At 52.3% G+C, this 17,246-nt stretch overlaps 1 protein-coding gene across 6 annotated transcripts in view; it reads left to right on the top strand.

Annotated features, from left to right (window-relative positions):
- The first annotated feature begins 551 nt into the window (after window positions 1–551).
- LOC116944244 (uncharacterized) overlaps window positions 552–17,246 on the top strand; it is a 161,312-nt gene continuing 144,617 nt past the window's right edge. For 2 of the 6 annotated variants that reach the window (XM_076068229.1, XM_076068232.1), the window contains exon 1: window positions 552–861. The gene's annotated coding sequence lies outside the window, so the exon portion shown is untranslated. The other 4 variants (XM_076068228.1, XM_076068231.1, XM_076068230.1 and 1 more) reach the window with 2 other exon arrangements.

Consider the following 17,246-nt stretch of genomic DNA (forward strand, 5'->3'; position numbering starts at 1 on the left):
TAAGCTCTGCCACAAGTTCGTCAAGAACACTGCCGATAACAAAAAAAACAAACAACAGGCGACGTTTTGGGTAACGACCCTTCTTCAGGGCATCTTGACGGGAGCGCGCATTACATACAACACCACTGCCGCAACATCAACAACATCTTTACATCAAAATCAACAACATCATCATCATCATAAACACAACAAGCATTGTGCCTTCTAACATCACCAACACACTTTGTACGAACTTTTTACTCTCCCAGTCGAACAAATACCAAACGCGCAACGAAAACCACGACAAAAGAACAACGTGGACTGGACGTTCTATCGGTCTCTGGGCCGGCTCCGCCACGCACCACCATCATCATCATCAGCACCACCATCATCATCAGCACCACCATCATCATCAGCAGCAGCAGCACCAACAACATCATCAGCATCATCATCATCAGCAGCAGCACCATCATCATTATCATCCCGGGACGCGGGAGATATCCAGTTCCGGACATGCTCCACCCCTCCCGTTGCTCATTGTTGCCTTCAAAGACAAAAGAATTTAATGGGAGAGCTCATTTGGCAGACGGCGCATGGGGGGGGGGGGGATGCAGCTCCACTGATTGTCAACAAACCACTACCGCCGCCGACTCGCCCCGCGAAGCCGGGCGCTATCGCCCCGTACGCTACTCTCAGCACCCCATCGATGCCGGGGGGTGCGGAGAGGGGGGGGGGTTATCGGTCTCAGCGAAAGGGGAGGGTCGTGTGAACGTGGGGTGTGAGTCGGGTGGTGGGGGTGGTGGGGATCACATCCCTGGCGACCCTCTCCACTCAACCACCCCCCACCCACCCCCTCGCGTCCCGTCGCCCGCTCCGCGCTCTGTGAGTCAATCATATGTGCGCATTTCATTATTCATTAAACGCTATCTCCGTCTCCTGCGCCTTCCGCTACTCATAACGCTCTCGTGTTTGCGCTTCGCCCGACGAGAAGGGGATCTGTCTGTCCGCCTCTATCTCCGTCTGTGTGTCTCCTCTCTCTGTCTCTCTGTCTGTCTCTCTCACCCAAGTTTTGTTCTTGATGTTGTGCTTGTTGTTGCTGCTGCTGCTAAAGAGGTAAGGACACTCCGAGACACGGCGATAATCAAGTGGGGTGGTTGGCTGGCTGGGTGGATGTGTGATGGATGTGATGGATGGAGCATTGGACGTGTATTATGCATACACACACAACAGACAGACACACACACGGACAAAGATCCCCCGTAAATCCGTCGCAGACTTTTGGGGCAAGTGCTGTTAGCGAGCGCCTATGAAGGCAGGGACGTTACACAGACACACAGCCACACACACACCACAGCCACACGTGTAGCGGAGCTTGTGTGCACCACACACACCACACTACCACACTAGCACACACACCACCACCACACTAGCACACACACACCACACTCCCACACACACACCACACTACCACACACACACCACACTACCACACACACACACCACACTACCACACTACCACACACACCACACTACCACAAACACCACACTACCACACACACACACACCACAACCACACACCACACTACCACACTACCACACACCACAACCACACTAGCACACACACCACAACGACACTACCACACACACCACACTACCACACACACACACACACACCACAACCACACACTACCACACAGCACAACCACACACACACACCACAACTACACACTACCACACACCACAACCACACACACACCACAACCACACTACCACACAGACACCACACTACCACACTACCACACACCACAACCACACTACCACACACCATAACCCCATTACCACACACACACCACAACCACACTACCACACACACACACCACAACCACACTACCACACACACACCACACTACTACACACAGCACACTACCACACACACACCACAACCACACACACACCACAACCACACACACACAACACTACCACACACACACACCACACTACCACACTACCACACACACCACACTACCACACACACCACACTACCACACACACACACACACACCACAACCACACACCACACTACCACACTACCACACACCACAACCACACTAGCACACACACCACAACCACACTACCACACACACCACACTACCACACACACACACCACAACCACACACTACCACACACCACAACCACACACACACCACAACTACACACTACCACACACCACAACCACACACACACACCACAACCACACTACCACACACACACCACACTACCACACTACCACACACACACCACAACCACACTACCACACACACACACCACAACCACACTACCACACACACACACCACACTACTACACACAGCACACTACCACACACACACCACAACCACACACACACCACAACCACACACACACCACAGCCACACACACACCACACTACCACACACACACACCACAACCACACACACACCACACTACCACACACACACACACCACAACCACACACGCACACACCACACTACTAAACACACACCACACTACCACACACACACCACACTACCACACACACACCACACTCCCACACTACCACACAAACACCACACTACCACACTACCACACACACACACACCACACACACCACAACCACACGACCACGCACACATCACACTACCACACACACACTACACTACTACACACACCACACACACACCACAACCACACTACCACACACCACAACCCCACTACCACACACACACCACAACCACACTACCATACACACACCACACTACTACACACACCACACTACCACAAACACACATCACAACCACACACACACCACACTACCACACACACACACACCACAACCACACACGCACCACACTACCACACACACACCACACTAGCACACACACACACTACCACACTACCACACAACCACACTACCACACACACACTGCACTACTACACAACACATACCACACAGACCACAACCACACACACACTACACTACCACACACACCACACTACTACACACACCACACTACTACACACCACACTACTACACACCACACTACCACACACCACACACACCACAACCACACACACACCACACTACTACACACACCATACACACACCACACTACCACACACACCACACTACTACACACACCACACACCACAACCACACACACACCACACTACCACACACACACATCACACACACACCACACTACTACACACACCACACTACCACACACACACACCACACTACTACACTACCACACACACACCACACTACTACACTACCACACACACACACCACAATCACCCTACCACGCATGGCTTCTCTTCTGTGCAACAATCGCTGTGATTTTTATTTTATTAAAACCGGAACAAGAAGGCGGCTCGGATATATAAAGTGGGGGGGTTGGGCGTCTGGAGAGAAAGAGAGCGGGAGACAGGGGGACGGCTCCTTCGGTTCCGTCCCCCTGTCTCCCCTCGTCCCCCTCTCTCCCCTCGTCCCCCTCTCTCCTCCTCGTTCCCCTCTCTCCTCCTCGTTCCCCTCTCTCCCCTCGTTCCCCTCTCTCCCCTCGTTCCCCTCTCTCCTCCTCGCCCCCCTCTCTCCCCCTCGTCCCCCTCTCTCCTCCTCGCCCCCCTCTCTCCCCTCGTTCGCCTCTCTCCTCCTCGTCCCCCTCTCTCCTCCTCGTTCCACTCTCTCCCCCTCGTTCCCCTCTCTCCTCCTCGCCCCCCTCTCTCTCCCTTGTCCCACTCTCTCCCCCTCGTTCCCCTCTCTCCTCCTCGTTCCCCTCTCCCCTCGTCCCCCTCTCTCCCCTCGTTCCCCTCTCCCCTCGTACCCCTCTCTCCTCCTCGCCCCCCTCTCTCCCCCTTGTCCCACTCTCTCCTTCTCGTTCCCCTCTTTCCTCCTCGTCCCCCTCTCCCCTCGTCCCTCTCTCCCCTCGTTCCCCTCTCTCCTCGTCCCCCTCTCTCCTCGTTTCCCTCTCTCCCCTCTCTCCTTCTCGTCCCCCTCTCTCCTTCTCGTCCCCCTCTCTCCTCCTCGTTCCCCTCTCTCCTCCTCGTTCCACTCTCTCCTCCTCGTCCCCCTCTCTCCCCTCGTCCCCCTCTCTCCTTCTCGTTCCCCTCTCTCCTCCTCGTCCCCCTCTCTCCCCCTCGTTCCACTCTCTCCCCCTCGTTCCCCTCTCTCCTCCTCGTTCCCCTCTCTCCTCCTCGTTCCCCTCTCTCCTCCTCGTCCCTCTCTCTCCTCCTCGTCCCCCTCTCTCCCCCTTGTCCCCCTCTCTCCTCCTTGTTCCACTATCTCCTCCTCGTTCCACTCTCTCCCCCTCGTTCCCCTCTCTCCTCCTCGTTCCCCTCTCTCCTCCTCGTTCCCCTCTCTCCCCTCGTTCCCCTCTCTCCTCCTCGTTCCCCTCTCTCCTCCTCGTTCCCCTCTCTCCTTCTCGTCCCCCTCTCTCCTCCTCGTTCCCCTCTCTCCTCCTCGTTCCCCTCTCTCCTCCTCGTTTCACTCTCTCCTCCTCGTTCCCCTCTCTCCTCCTCGTTCCCCTCTCTCCTCCTCGTTCCACTCTCTCCTCCTCGTTCCCCTCTCTCCTCCTCGTTCCACTCTCTCCTCCTCGTCCCCCTCTCACCTCCTCGTCCCCCTCTCTCCTCCTCGTTCCACTCTCTCTTCCTCGTTCCCCTCTCTCCCCCTCGTTCCCCTCTCTCCTCCTCGTTCCCCTCTCTCCTCCTCGTTCCACTCTCTCCTCCTCGTTCCCCTCTCTCCTCCTCGTTCCCCTCTCTCCTCCTCGTTCCACTCTCTCCTCGTTCCCCTCTCTCCTCCTCGTTCCACTCTCTCCTCCTCGTTCTCCTCTCTCCTCCTCGTCCCCCTCTCTCCTCCTCGTTCCACTCTCTCCTCCTCGTTCCCCTCTCTCCCCCTCGTTCCCGTCTCTCCTCCTCGTTCCCCTCTCTCCCCTCGTTCCCCTCTCTCCTCCTCGTCCCCCTCTCTCCTACTTCGCTCGCGTCGTGTCTGGTTCAGTGTCTAGCGGAATGTGGAACTCACTCTGAAACTCTCTCTCTCGCCCTCTCTCACTCGGCTATAGATCCGTGCGTGTCTATCTCGAACCCTTTCTCTCTATCTCTCTGTGTATATTGGTGCTGTGTGTCTCTCTCACTCTGTAACTCTCACTCTGTATATTGGTCCTGTGTGTCTCTCTCTCTCTATGTGTATATTGGTGCTGTGTGTCTCTCTCTCTCTGTGTATAGTGATGGGTGTAGGAGTCTAGTGTTGGGTGTAAGAGTCTAGTGATGGTGTAGGAGTCTAGTGATGGGTGTAGGAGTCTAGTAATGGATGTAGGAGTCTAGTGATGGTGTAGGAGTATAGTGATGGATGTAGGAGTCTAATGATGGGTGTAGGAGTCTAGTGATGGATGTAGGAGTCTAGTGATGGGTGTAGGAGTCTAGTGATGGGTGTAGGAGTCTAGTGATGGTGTAGGAGTCTAGTGATGGATGTAGGAGTCTAGTGATGGGTGTAGGAGTCTAGTGATGGTGTAGGAGTCTAGTGATGGGTGTAGGAGTCTAGTGATCGGTGTAGGAGTCTAGTGATGGGTGTAGGAGTCTAGTGATGGTGTAGGAGTCTAGTGATGGATGTAGGAGTCTAGTGATGGGTGTAGGAGTCTAGTGATGGTGTAGGAGTCTAGTGATGGATGTAGGAGTCTAGTGATGGGTGTAGGAGTCTATTGATGGATGTAGGAGTCTAGTGATGGGTGTAGGAGTCTAGTGATGGGTGTAAGAGGCTAGTGATGGTGTAGGAGTCTAGTGATGGATGTAGGAGTCTAGTGATGGGTGTAGGAGTCTAGTGATGGATGTAGGAGTCTAGTGATGGGTGTAGTATTCTAGTGATGGGTGTAGGAGTCTAGTGATGGGTGTAGGAGTCTAGTGATGGGTGTAGGAGTCTAGTGATGGTGTAGGAGTCTAGTGATGGTGTAGGAGTCTAGTGATGGTGTAGGAGTCTAGTGATGGGTGTAGGAGTCTAGTGATGGTGTAGGAGTCTAGTGGTGGATGTAGGAGTCTAGTGATGGATGTAGGAGTCTAGTGATGGGGTGTAGGAGTCTAGTGATGGGTGTAGGAGTCTAGTGATGGGTGTAGGAGTCTAGTGATGGATGTAGGAGTCTAGTGATGGATGTAGGAGTCTAGTGATGGGTGTGGGAGTCTTTTGATGGGTGTAGGAGTCTAGTGGTGGGTGTAGGAGTCTAGTGATGGATGTAGGAGTCTAGTGATGGATGTAGGAGTCTAGTGATGGGTGTAGGAGTCTAGTGATGGGTGTAGGAGTAGAGTGATGGATGTAAGAGTCTAGTGATGGGTGTAGGAGTAGAGTGATGGATGTAAGAGTCTAGTGATGGGTGTAGGAGTCTAGTGATGGGTGTAGGAGTCTAGTGATGGGTGTAGGAGTAGAGTGATGGATGTAAGAGTCTAGTGATGGGTGTGGGAGTCTAGAGGTGGGTGTAGGAGTCTAGTGATGGGTGTAGGAGTAGAGTGATGGATGTAAGAGTCTAGTGATGGCAGTAGTATTCTAGTGATGGGTGTAGGAGTCTAGTGATGGGTGTAGGAGTCTAGTGATGGTGTAGGAGTCTAGTCATGGGTGTAGGAGTCTAGTGATGGGTGTAGGAGTCTAGTGATGGCTGTGATATGCTAGTGATGGGTGTGGGAGTCTAGTGATGGGTGTAGGAGTCTAGTGATGGGTGTAAGAGTCTAGTGATGGGTGTAGGAGTCTAGTGATGGTGTAGGAGTCTAGTGATGGGTGTAGGAGTCTAGTGATGGGTGTAGGAGTCTAGTGATGGGTGTAGGAGTCTAGTGATGGTGTAGGAGTCTAGTGATGGATGTAGGAATCTAGTGATGGGTGTAGGAGTCTAGTGATGGTGTCGGAGTCTATTGATGGATGTAGGAGTCTAGTGATGGGTGTAGGAGTCTAGTGATGGATGTAGGAGTCTAGTGATGGGTGTCGGAGTCTAGTGATGGGTGCAGGAGGCTAGTGATGGTGTAGGAGTCTAGTGATGGATGTATGAGTCTAGTGATGGGTGTAGGAGTCTAGTGATGGATGTAGGAGTCTAGTGATGGCTGTAGTATTCTAGTGATGGGTGTAGGAGTCTAGTGATGGGTGTAGGAGTCTAGTGATGGTGTAGGAGTCTAGTCATGGGTGTAGGAGTCTAGTGATGGGTGTAGGAGTCTAGTGATGGCTGTGATATGCTAGTGATGGGTGTGGGAGTCTAGTGATGGGTGTAGGAGTCTAGTGATGGGTGTAAGAGTCTAGTGATGGGTGTAGGAGTCTAGTGATGGTGTAGGAGTCTAGTGATGGGTGTAGGAGTCTAGTGATGGGTGTAGGAGTCTAGTGATGGGTGTAGGAGTCTAGTGATGGTGTAGGAGTCTAGTGATGGATGTAGGAATCTAGTGATGGGTGTAGGAGTCTAGTGATGGTGTCGGAGTCTAGTGATGGATGTAGGAGTCTAGTGATGGGTGTAGGAGTCTAGTGATGGATGTAGGAGTCTAGTGATGGGTGTCGGAGTCTAGTGATGGGTGCAGGAGGCTAGTGATGGTGTAGGAGTCTAGTGATGGATGTATGAGTCTAGTGATGGGTGTAGGAGTCTAGTGATGGATGTAGGAGTCTAGTGATGGCTGTAGTATTCTAGTGATGGGTGTAGGAGTCTAGTGATGGGTGTAGGAGTCTAGTGATGGGTGTAAGAGTATTGTGATGGGTGTAGGAGTCTAGTGATGGGTGTAGGAGTCTAGTGATGGGTGTAGGAGTCTAGTGATGCTGTAGGAGTCTAGTGATAGGTGTAGGAGTCTAGTGATGGGTGTAGGAGTCTAGTGATGGGTGTAGGAGTCTAGTGATGGTGTAGGAGTCTAGTGATGGATGTAGGAGTCTAGTAATGGGTGTAGGAGTCTAGTGATGGTGTAGGAGTCTAGTGATGGATGTAGGAGTCTAGTGATGGGTGTAGGAGTCTAGTGATGGATGTAGGAGTCTAGTGATGGGTGTAGGAGTCTAGTGATGGGTGTAGGAGGCTAGTGATGGTGTAGGAGTCTAGTGATGGATGTAGGAGTCTAGTGATGGGTGTAGGAGTCTAGTGATGGATGTAGGAGTCTAGTGATGGCTGTAGTATTCTAGTGATGGGTGTAGGAGTCTAGTGATGGGTGTAGGAGTCTAGTGATGGGGGTAAGAGTCTAGTGATGGGTGTAGGAGTCTAGTGATGCGTGTAGGAGTCTAGGGATGGGTGTGCGAGTCTAGTGATGGGTGTAGGAGTCTAGTGATGGTGTAGGAGTCTAGTGATGGGTGTAGGAGTCTAGTGATGGGTGTAGGAGTCTAGTGATGGGTGTAGGAGTCTAGAGATGGGTGTAGGAGTCTAGTGATGGGTGTAGGAGTCTAGTGATGGGTGTAGGAGTCCAGTGATGGGTGTAGGAGTCTAGTGAAGGGTGTGGGAGTCTAGTGGTGGGTGTAGGAGTCTAGTGATGGGTGTAGGAGTAGAGTGATGGATGTAGGAGTCTAGTGATGGCTGTAGTATTCTAGTGATGGGTGTGGGAGTCTAGTGATGGGTGTAGGAGTCTAGTGATGGGTGTAGGAGTCTAGTGGTGGGTGTAGGAGTCTAGTGATGGATGTGTGAGTCTAGTGATGGATGTAGGAGTCTAGTGATGGGTGTAGGAGTCTAGTGATGTGGTAGGAGTCTAGTGATGGTGTAGGAGTCTAGTGATGGGTGTAGGAGTCTAGTGATGGGTGTAGGAGTCTAGTGATGGGTGTAGGAGTCTAGTGATGGTGTAGGAGTTTAGTGATGGTGTAGGAGTCTAGTGATGGGTGTAGGAGTCTAGTGATGGGTGTAGGAGTCTAGTGATGGGTGTAGGAGTCTAGTGATGGGTGTAGGAGTCTAGTGATGGGTGTAGGAGTCTAGTGATGGGTGTAGGAATTCTAGTGATGGGTGTAGGAGTCTAGTGATGGGTGTAGGAGTCTAGTGATGGGTATAGGAGTCTAGTGATGGATGTAGGAGTCTAGTGGTGGGTGTAGGAGTCTAGTGATGGTGTAGGAGTCTAGTGATGGGGGTAGGAGTCTAGTGATGGGTGTAGGAGTCTAGTGATGGGTGTAGGAATTCTAGTGATGGGTGTAGGAGTCTAGTGATGGTGTAGGAGTCTAGTGATGGATGTAGGAGTCTAGTGATGGGTGTAGGAGTCTAGTGATGGATGTAGGAGTCTAGTGATGGCTGTAGTATTCTAGTGATGGATGTAGGAGTCTAGTGTGGGGTGTAGGAGTCTAGTGATGGGTGTAGGAGTCTAGTGATGGGTGTAGGAGTCTAGTGATGGGTGTGGGAGTCTAGTGATGGGTGTAGGAGTCTAGTGGTGGGTGTAGGAGTCTAGTGATGGATGTAGGAGTCTAGTGATGGATGTAGGAGTCTAGTGATGGGTGTAAGAGTCTAGTGATGGGTGTAGGAGTCTAGTGATGGGTGTAGGCGTCTAGTGATGGTTGTAGGAGTCTAGTGATGGGTGTAGGAGTCTAGTGACGGGTTTAGGAGTCTAGTGATGGATGTAGGAGTCTAGTGATGGGTGTAGGAGTCTAGTGATGGCTGTAGGAGTCGAGTGATGGGTGTAGGAGTCGAGTGATGGGTGTAAGAGTATAGTGATGGATGTAAGAGTCTAGTGATGGCTGTAGTATTCTAGTGATAGGTGTAGGAGTCTAGTGATGGGTGTAGGAGCCTAGTGATGGGTTTAGGAGTCTAGTGATGGATGTAGTAGTCTAGTGATGGGTGTAGGAGTCTAGTGATGGGTGTAGGAGTCTAGTGATGGGTGTAGGAGTCTGGTGATGGGTGTAGGAGTCTCGTGATGGGTGTAGGAGTCTAGTGATGGGTGTAGGAGTCTAGTGATGGGTGTAGGAGTCTAGTGATGGTGTAGGAGTTTAGTGATGGTGTAGGAGTCTAGTGATGGGTGTAGGAGTCTGGTGATGGGTGTAGGAGTCTAGTGATGGTGTAGGAGTCTAGTGATGGGTGTAGGAGTCTAGTGATGGATGTAGGAGTCTAGTGATGGGTGTAGGAGTCTAGTGATGGGTGTAGGAGTCTAGCGATGGGTGTAGGAGTCTAGTGATGGCTGTAGGAGTCTAGTGATGGGTGTAGGAGTCTAGTGATGGGTGTAGGAGTCTAGTGATGGTGTAGGAGTCTAGTGATGGTGTAGGAGTCTAGTGATGGGTGTAGGAGTCTAGTGATGGGTGTAGGAGTCTAGTGATGGTGTAGGAGTCTAGTGATGGGTGTAGGAGTCTAGTGATGGATGTAGGAGTCTAGTGATGGGTGTAGGAGTCTAGTGATGGGTGTAGGAGTCTAGCGATGGGTGTAGGAGTCTAGTGATGGGTGTGGGAGTCTTTTGATGGGTGTAGGAGTCTAGTAGTGGGTGTAGGAGTCTAGTGATGGATGTAGGAGTCTAGTGATGGATGTAGGAGTCTAGTGATGGGTGTAAGAGTCTAGTGATGGGTGTAGGAGTCTAGTGATGGATGTAGGAGTCTAGTGATGGGTGTAGGAGTCTAGTGATGGCTGTAGGAGTCGAGTGATGGGTGTAGGAGTCGAGTGATGGGTGTAAGAGTCTAGTGATGGATGTAAGAGTCTAGTGATGGCTGTAGTATTCTAGTGATAGGTGTAGGAGTCTAGTGATGGGTGTAGGAGTCCAGTGATGGGTTTAGGAGTCTAGTGATGGATGTAGGAGTTTAGTGATGGGTGTAGGAGTCTAGTGATGGGTGTAGGAGTCTAGTGATGGGTGTAGGAGTCTGGTGATGGGTGTAGGAGTCTCGTGATGGGTGTAGGAGTCTAGTGATGGGTGTAGGAGTCTAGTGATGGGTGTAGGAGTCTAGTGATTGTGTAGGAGTCTAGTGATGGTGTAGGAGTCTAGTGATGGGTGTAGGAGTCTGGTGATGGGTGTAGGAGTCTAGTGATGGTGTAGGAGTCTAGTGATGGGTGTCGGAGTCTAGTGATGGATGTAGGAGTCTAGTGATGGGTGTAGGAGTCTAGTGATGGGTGTAGGAGTCTAGCGATGGGTGTAGGAGTCTAGTGATGGCTGTTGGAGTCTAGTGATGGGTGTAGGAGTCTAGTGATGGGTGTAGGAGTCTAGTGATGGTGTAGGAGTCTAGTGATGGTGTAGGAGTCTAGTGATGGGTGTAGGAGTCTAGTGATGGGTGTTGGAGTCTAGTGATGGTGTAGGAGTCTAGTGATGGGTGTAGGAGTCTAGTGATGGATGTAGGAGTCTAGTGATGGGTGTAGGAGTCTAGTGATGGGTGTAGGAGTCTAGCGATGGGTGTAGGAGTCTAGTGATGGCTGTAGGAGTCTAGTGATGGGTGTAGGAGTCTAGTGATGGCTGTAGGAGTAGAGTGATGGGTGTAGTATTCTAGTGATGGCTGTAGGAGTCGAGTGATGGGTGTAGCAGCATGCTGTAATACGTATTGTGATGTAGTGAATATTGCGTTGTCATTTGAAGCAAGCTATTGTATATACTAACTTGCAGTGCATAGCCAACCCTATTGCTTCGCGTATTCTAGTGTATTGTATGTTCTAATGTATACCATGCAGCATCCTACGAAAGGTATATGACATGCTATTGCATATTCCGTGCTGTTGTTCATACCGTGCTTTCGCTATTCAATATATATCACGCTGTTATATCTAACACGCTGTTGTATGATGCCGTGCTGTTGTATATGGCATGCTGTTGTATGTAACATGCTGTTGAAGGTATCCCATGCCATTGTATATTCCATGGTATTGGTTATACCAAGCTGTCGGATATATGACGCTATGTTATATACCCTGCTGTTGTATATGACATGATGTTACATAATGAATGGTGTATTGCACACTGTTCCATAGTATATGGCTAGCGGTAATAGCAATGTGTTATTCTGCTGCAGCAGCATATTTTAGTGTATCCGTCATGTATAGCCTGCTGTTGGGTATAGCATGCTCTAGGGGCAGCCTATATACTATGGTACAAAGCCAGCTCGTATAGTATGCTGTCGTATACATCTCACTGTGATGTAAACCATTCAGTAGTATATGCCGTGCTGTGTTGTTCTGCTGTACCACCCTGCTGCACTACCCTGCCCTGTACCACCCTGCCCTGTACCACCCTGTTGTGCCACCCTGCCCTGTACCACCCTGCTGCACCACCCTGTTGCACCACCCTGCTGCACCACCCTGCTGCACCACCCTGCTGCACCACCCTGCCCTGTACCACCCTGCTTCACCACCCTGCTGTACCACCCTGCTGCACCACACTGCTGCACCACCCTGCCCTGTACCACCCTGCTGCACCACCCTGCTGCACCACCTTGCCCTGTACCACCCTGCCCTGTACCACCCTGCCCTGTACCACCCTGCTATACCACCCTGCTATACCACTCTGCTGCACCACCCTGCTGCACCACCCTGCTGCACCACCCTGCCCTGTACCACCCTGCTGTACCACCCTGCTGCACCACCCTGCCCTGTACCACCCTGCCCTGTACCACCCTGCCCTGTACCACCCTGCTATACCACCCTGCTATACCACTCTGCTGCACCACCCTGCTGCACCACCCTGCTGCACCACCCTGCCCTGTACCACCCTGCTGTACCACCCTGCTGCACCACCCTGCCCTGTACCACCCTGCCCTGTACCACCCTGCTATACCACCCTGCTATACCACCCTGCCCTGTACCACCCTGCCCTGTACCACCCTGCCCTGTACCACCCTGCCCTGTACCACCCTGCTGCACCACCCTACCCTGTACCACCCTGCTATACCACCCTGCTATACCACTCTGCTGCACCACCCTGCTGTACCACCCTGCTGTATCACCCTGCCCTGTACCACCCTGCCCTGCACCACCCTGCCCTGCACCACCCTGCTGTACCACCCTGCCCTGCACCACCCTGCTGTACCACCCTGCCCTGCACCACCCTGCTGTACCACCCTGCCCTGTACCACCCTGCTGTACTACCCTGCTCTGTACCACCCTACCCTGCATCACCCTGTTGTACCACCAGGTGTTATCGTTGCCAAATACAATCTGATCCTCGCTCGATCATTCACGGTCTCAGTCAGCAGCCACGCGTGAACTCTCTCCCTTACTCTCCACTCTCTCTCTCTCTAACATCTCTCTTGCATGTGTGTGTTCAGTGAGTGAGAGACACAAGTGTGAGAGGGGGTTTGTGTGTCTGTGTGTACTTAGGGAGCGGTAGTGTAGTGGTTAGCGCGCTGCGCTACGAACCCGGCGATCCGAGTTCGATTCCCGCTCACGACCAACACCAGTGATCATTATCTTATCCGATCCTGGATTTACCCAAGGTCGACTCAGCCACAAATGAGTACCTGGTGCGGTGTGCAAACATCACCACAAGGGAGACAAAGGCGGCCGGTCGTAGGGTTCGGTCACCCACCCCCTCTTGTGCTGCGTCGTCCTTAATAACGGCACTTGCCCTAAGAATCTGTTAAGGCTACAGGGGGGACCTTTTTCTATGTGCCGGTGTCAATCATTGAGCGGGGAGCGCAATTCCCTCGTCTGTAGTCTGACGAGGGAGCTTTCTCCGGGGTCTTCCGACTTCCAACCATCTCACACGACGTCAAACTCTGACTGTTGGAACTCGTGGGCCATAATCGTGCAGATGTAGCAGGAACCCTCCTGAAAAAGAGTATACAGACTCGGCGAGTCTTTCTTGGACAAATCAATAAATACATTCCATCATCATCATCATCAGCAGGAGCGATACCGTCGTCATGTTGACTTGGTATTATCAGAATAGAGTATTGGACCGTGATTTTCTTAAAATTTTAATAATGCAAAATAAATAATTGAGAACAATTATTGATAGGGTATAAGACACCCTGCATCATGATTATGTGGATGTTGACAGTTGTGAATTTAATGCACTAATGGTGATACATTGTTTTGCAGGACATATATATGCGTGTATTTAAGGTGCAGTTTAATTTCACAAAGACACACACGTATAAATCATCCCAAAAATACACGCGTATAGCCATACAGAATAGGTGCTCACCAACACACATAACACAGCGCACAACACACACGATGATGAAGAAGAAAGATTCGCCCCCCGCCGGCACAGACTGAATGCACTGTTGGGGCAAGTGAATTGTTAGTGAGTGAAATCCGATACGGCACACGACGGGGTGGGTGGCCAGCATCACTCCCGGCCGCCTTTGTCTCCCCAGTGGAGAATTGTACACTCTCGCGCCAGGTACTCATTTGAGGCTGACTCGACCTAAGGGAGGCCCAGAACCGGTTCAAATAATCGTCACTGGGTGTTTGCCGTGAGCAGGAATCGAACCCCGGTAGCCAAGTTCGTAGCGCAGCGCGCTAACCGCTACACTACCGCTCCCCGCACATCGCTCCAAAAGACAAAGATCCCCCGTATAGCCTTAACAGACTGTAGGGGCAAGTGCTGTTAGCGAGCACCTAAGAAGGCCGGAACGGTACACGAGGGGGTGGGTGGCCAGCACCACACACACATTCTCACACACACACGCACCACACACACATACTCACACACACTCGCAATACACTACTGCACCATCGTAACGCATGCGTCCTCCTTTCAACGGGAACAATGGACTTGGGAATTCGAGAGAGCGCGCGTGTGGGGAACGGTGGCGCAGCGGTTGGCACACTGCGCCACAGGAACCCCGACGACATCACTAATGGGGGGAGACAAAGGCGGCCGGGCGTATACGACGGTCACACCACCCCTTCACAACAGGATCGATGACCTCAATTGGTGTTCACCGTCAGTTTGTGCGGCTTTGGGGGAGCGGTGGCACACCGCACCGAGAACCCGGGACATGAGTTCGATTCCCGCTCACGGCCACCAACACCAGTGACGATTGTCTACGAACCGGTCCTGGGCCTCGCTGTAGGTCGACTCAGCCTCAAATGAGTAACTTGGTGCGATGTGTAAACATCGCCACGAGGGTTCTGGCCACCCCACGCCCTCTCGTGTCTCGTTTCGCCTTTCATAGATACTTGACAAGGGCACTTGCCCCAACAGTCTGCGAAGGCTGCACGGGGGTTCTTTGTCTTTGAATCGACATGCACCCCCACCTGCAAACTCCATCGCGAAATAATCTCCATGTAAATTGCGGCTATATTTAGTCAGCGTTGTGGCGTAGCACAGAGAGACGTGTGTGTGTGTGTGCTGGGGGGATCAAGAGCTGTTGTGTTGCGGTTAGCGCGCTGGGCTATGGACCCCGGCGACCCGGGTTCGATTCCCACTCACGGCCAACACCAGTGACGATGATCTGAACCGGTCCTGGGCCTCCCCTAGGTCGACTCAGCCTCAAATGAGTACCTGGCGCGGTGTGTAAACATCGCCACTGGAGAGACAAAGGCGGTCGGGCGTGGTACTAACCACCCACCCCCTCGTGTACCGTTCCGGCCTTTATATGTCCTCGCTAACAGCACTTGCCCCTACAGTCTATTAAGCCTATACGGGGGATCTTTATTTTTTGAGTATATATACACCCCAAGTCCCCCCTTCCCCCTAGCCCCCTCCCCACAAACACCCCCCACCCCACACTCCCCAAACCGAGATAAAGATCCGTCCCCCCTTTTGCCCCCCGCCCAGCCCTCCGTATTTGCTTGGAACACAATGACTGAGCTCAGAGCCAAAGGGCACCGTTACCGAAGGTGTCGTGGATACATCGGAGGGAGTTATTTCCCGATTTGAGCGCGGATTGTCGCTGTGTTGCACGAGTCAGAGATACTGCTGATGGGAGGGGAAGTTTACAGTCGAACAGCGAAGCGTGAGCAGTGGCTTGACCTGCAGAGTGGTGAGTGAGTCGGTGAGTGAGTGTGGGTGAGCGAGTGAGTGTGTTTGTTTTGACCTGCCGTGTGGTGAGTGAGTTAGCGAATGAGTGAGCGTGTGGTTGGGTGGGTGGGTGAGTGCGTGGGCGGCGGACGAGTGGGCGAGCGAGCGAGTGAGTGACTGGGTGACTTGATTATCCAGTGAGCGTGTGGGTGAGTGTGTGCGCGTATTGGTGCCACCTGCAGCGTGGTGGTTGAACTCCGTGCCTGCATAGGCCCGAGTCCTCAACACGGGTGGAGCAACAGAAGCACGGTTCGTAGCGAGCGCTATGCGTGTGTATGTTGAACTACTAGACAGCCGCCAGCCAACTGTTGGGTAGCATGCTATTTGTGAGCACCAATGAAGGCGCATGGTGTGGCCAGAACCGCGCCAATTCTCAGTACGGTAATGGAACATTGAATCCATCTGTGCGGAGCTTTGAGTGTTATTCCTCTTCTCAAGTGTGCTGGGGTTTCCCCGGTGTTGTACGGAAGCTCACGGTTCGTTGATGGAACTTCCCAAACATCCAGCCCAGTGCTCATTCAGAATTTCGCAACTGATGTTGGCCGTGAGCGAGAATTGAATTCAGGATGCCGGGTTCGTGAGCTCAGTATATATATACACACATAACACTCACCATACACTCACACAGCATCCCACACACTCACCACAGCATGCCACACACACACACACAGACACCAGACACACACATCACACACAACACTCACCATACACACAACACACCATACATACAATCACCATACACACAATACAACATAGCAAATGCAACAAATTTACACACACGCACACACGGCAATGCACACCACTCAGCCACCCACTCGCCCCCCCCCCCCTACCTCATCCAACTCCTCACACCCCTCCGTGTGTGTCTCTATCTGCGAGCAAGATCGGTGACGCGCCCCTTAGCGGTTCCAAGAGCGAGATAAGCGAGGCCAACTCCAATGGCAATGATCTTTCAGAGATGTTGAAATCACAAGAAGTGGTGATGCGCGCAAGCCCTGTCAACTGCTGATGAGACACTGTACGACGAAACCAGCGCAGTGTTGCGTGTCTTGAATCAATGCCGCTGGACAATTCGCACTGCCACAGTGCAGCGCGACTGATGGGTTGTGTCAAGGTTGTAGTTTTGGTTGTAAGTGTGGAGAGGCGCTTATTTACGAGACATATTTCGGTCCCGCGGTGGCGAGATGATATCTCCCTCGCCTCGTAGGAATGAGGTTCGCAGGTTCGATCCCGACCCGGACGACGTGTCTGGCTCTCCCCGTGGTCGCGTGGATTCTTCCCCGGGGTCCTCCGATTTTTTTCCCCTCCCCGTTTCGAATCAACGTCACGCGTTTAGAGTTTTATTTTGGCTGCTATACATTTAGTCACGTGATGATGATAAGCCACTTAGTTGAG

This window comes from Petromyzon marinus, chromosome 20 (genome assembly GCF_048934315.1).
Source record: "Petromyzon marinus isolate PM22_M1 ecotype Great Lakes invasive population chromosome 20, UKy_Petmar_22M1.pri1.0, whole genome shotgun sequence".
Classification (NCBI taxonomy): domain Eukaryota; kingdom Metazoa; phylum Chordata; class Hyperoartia; order Petromyzontiformes; family Petromyzontidae; genus Petromyzon; species Petromyzon marinus.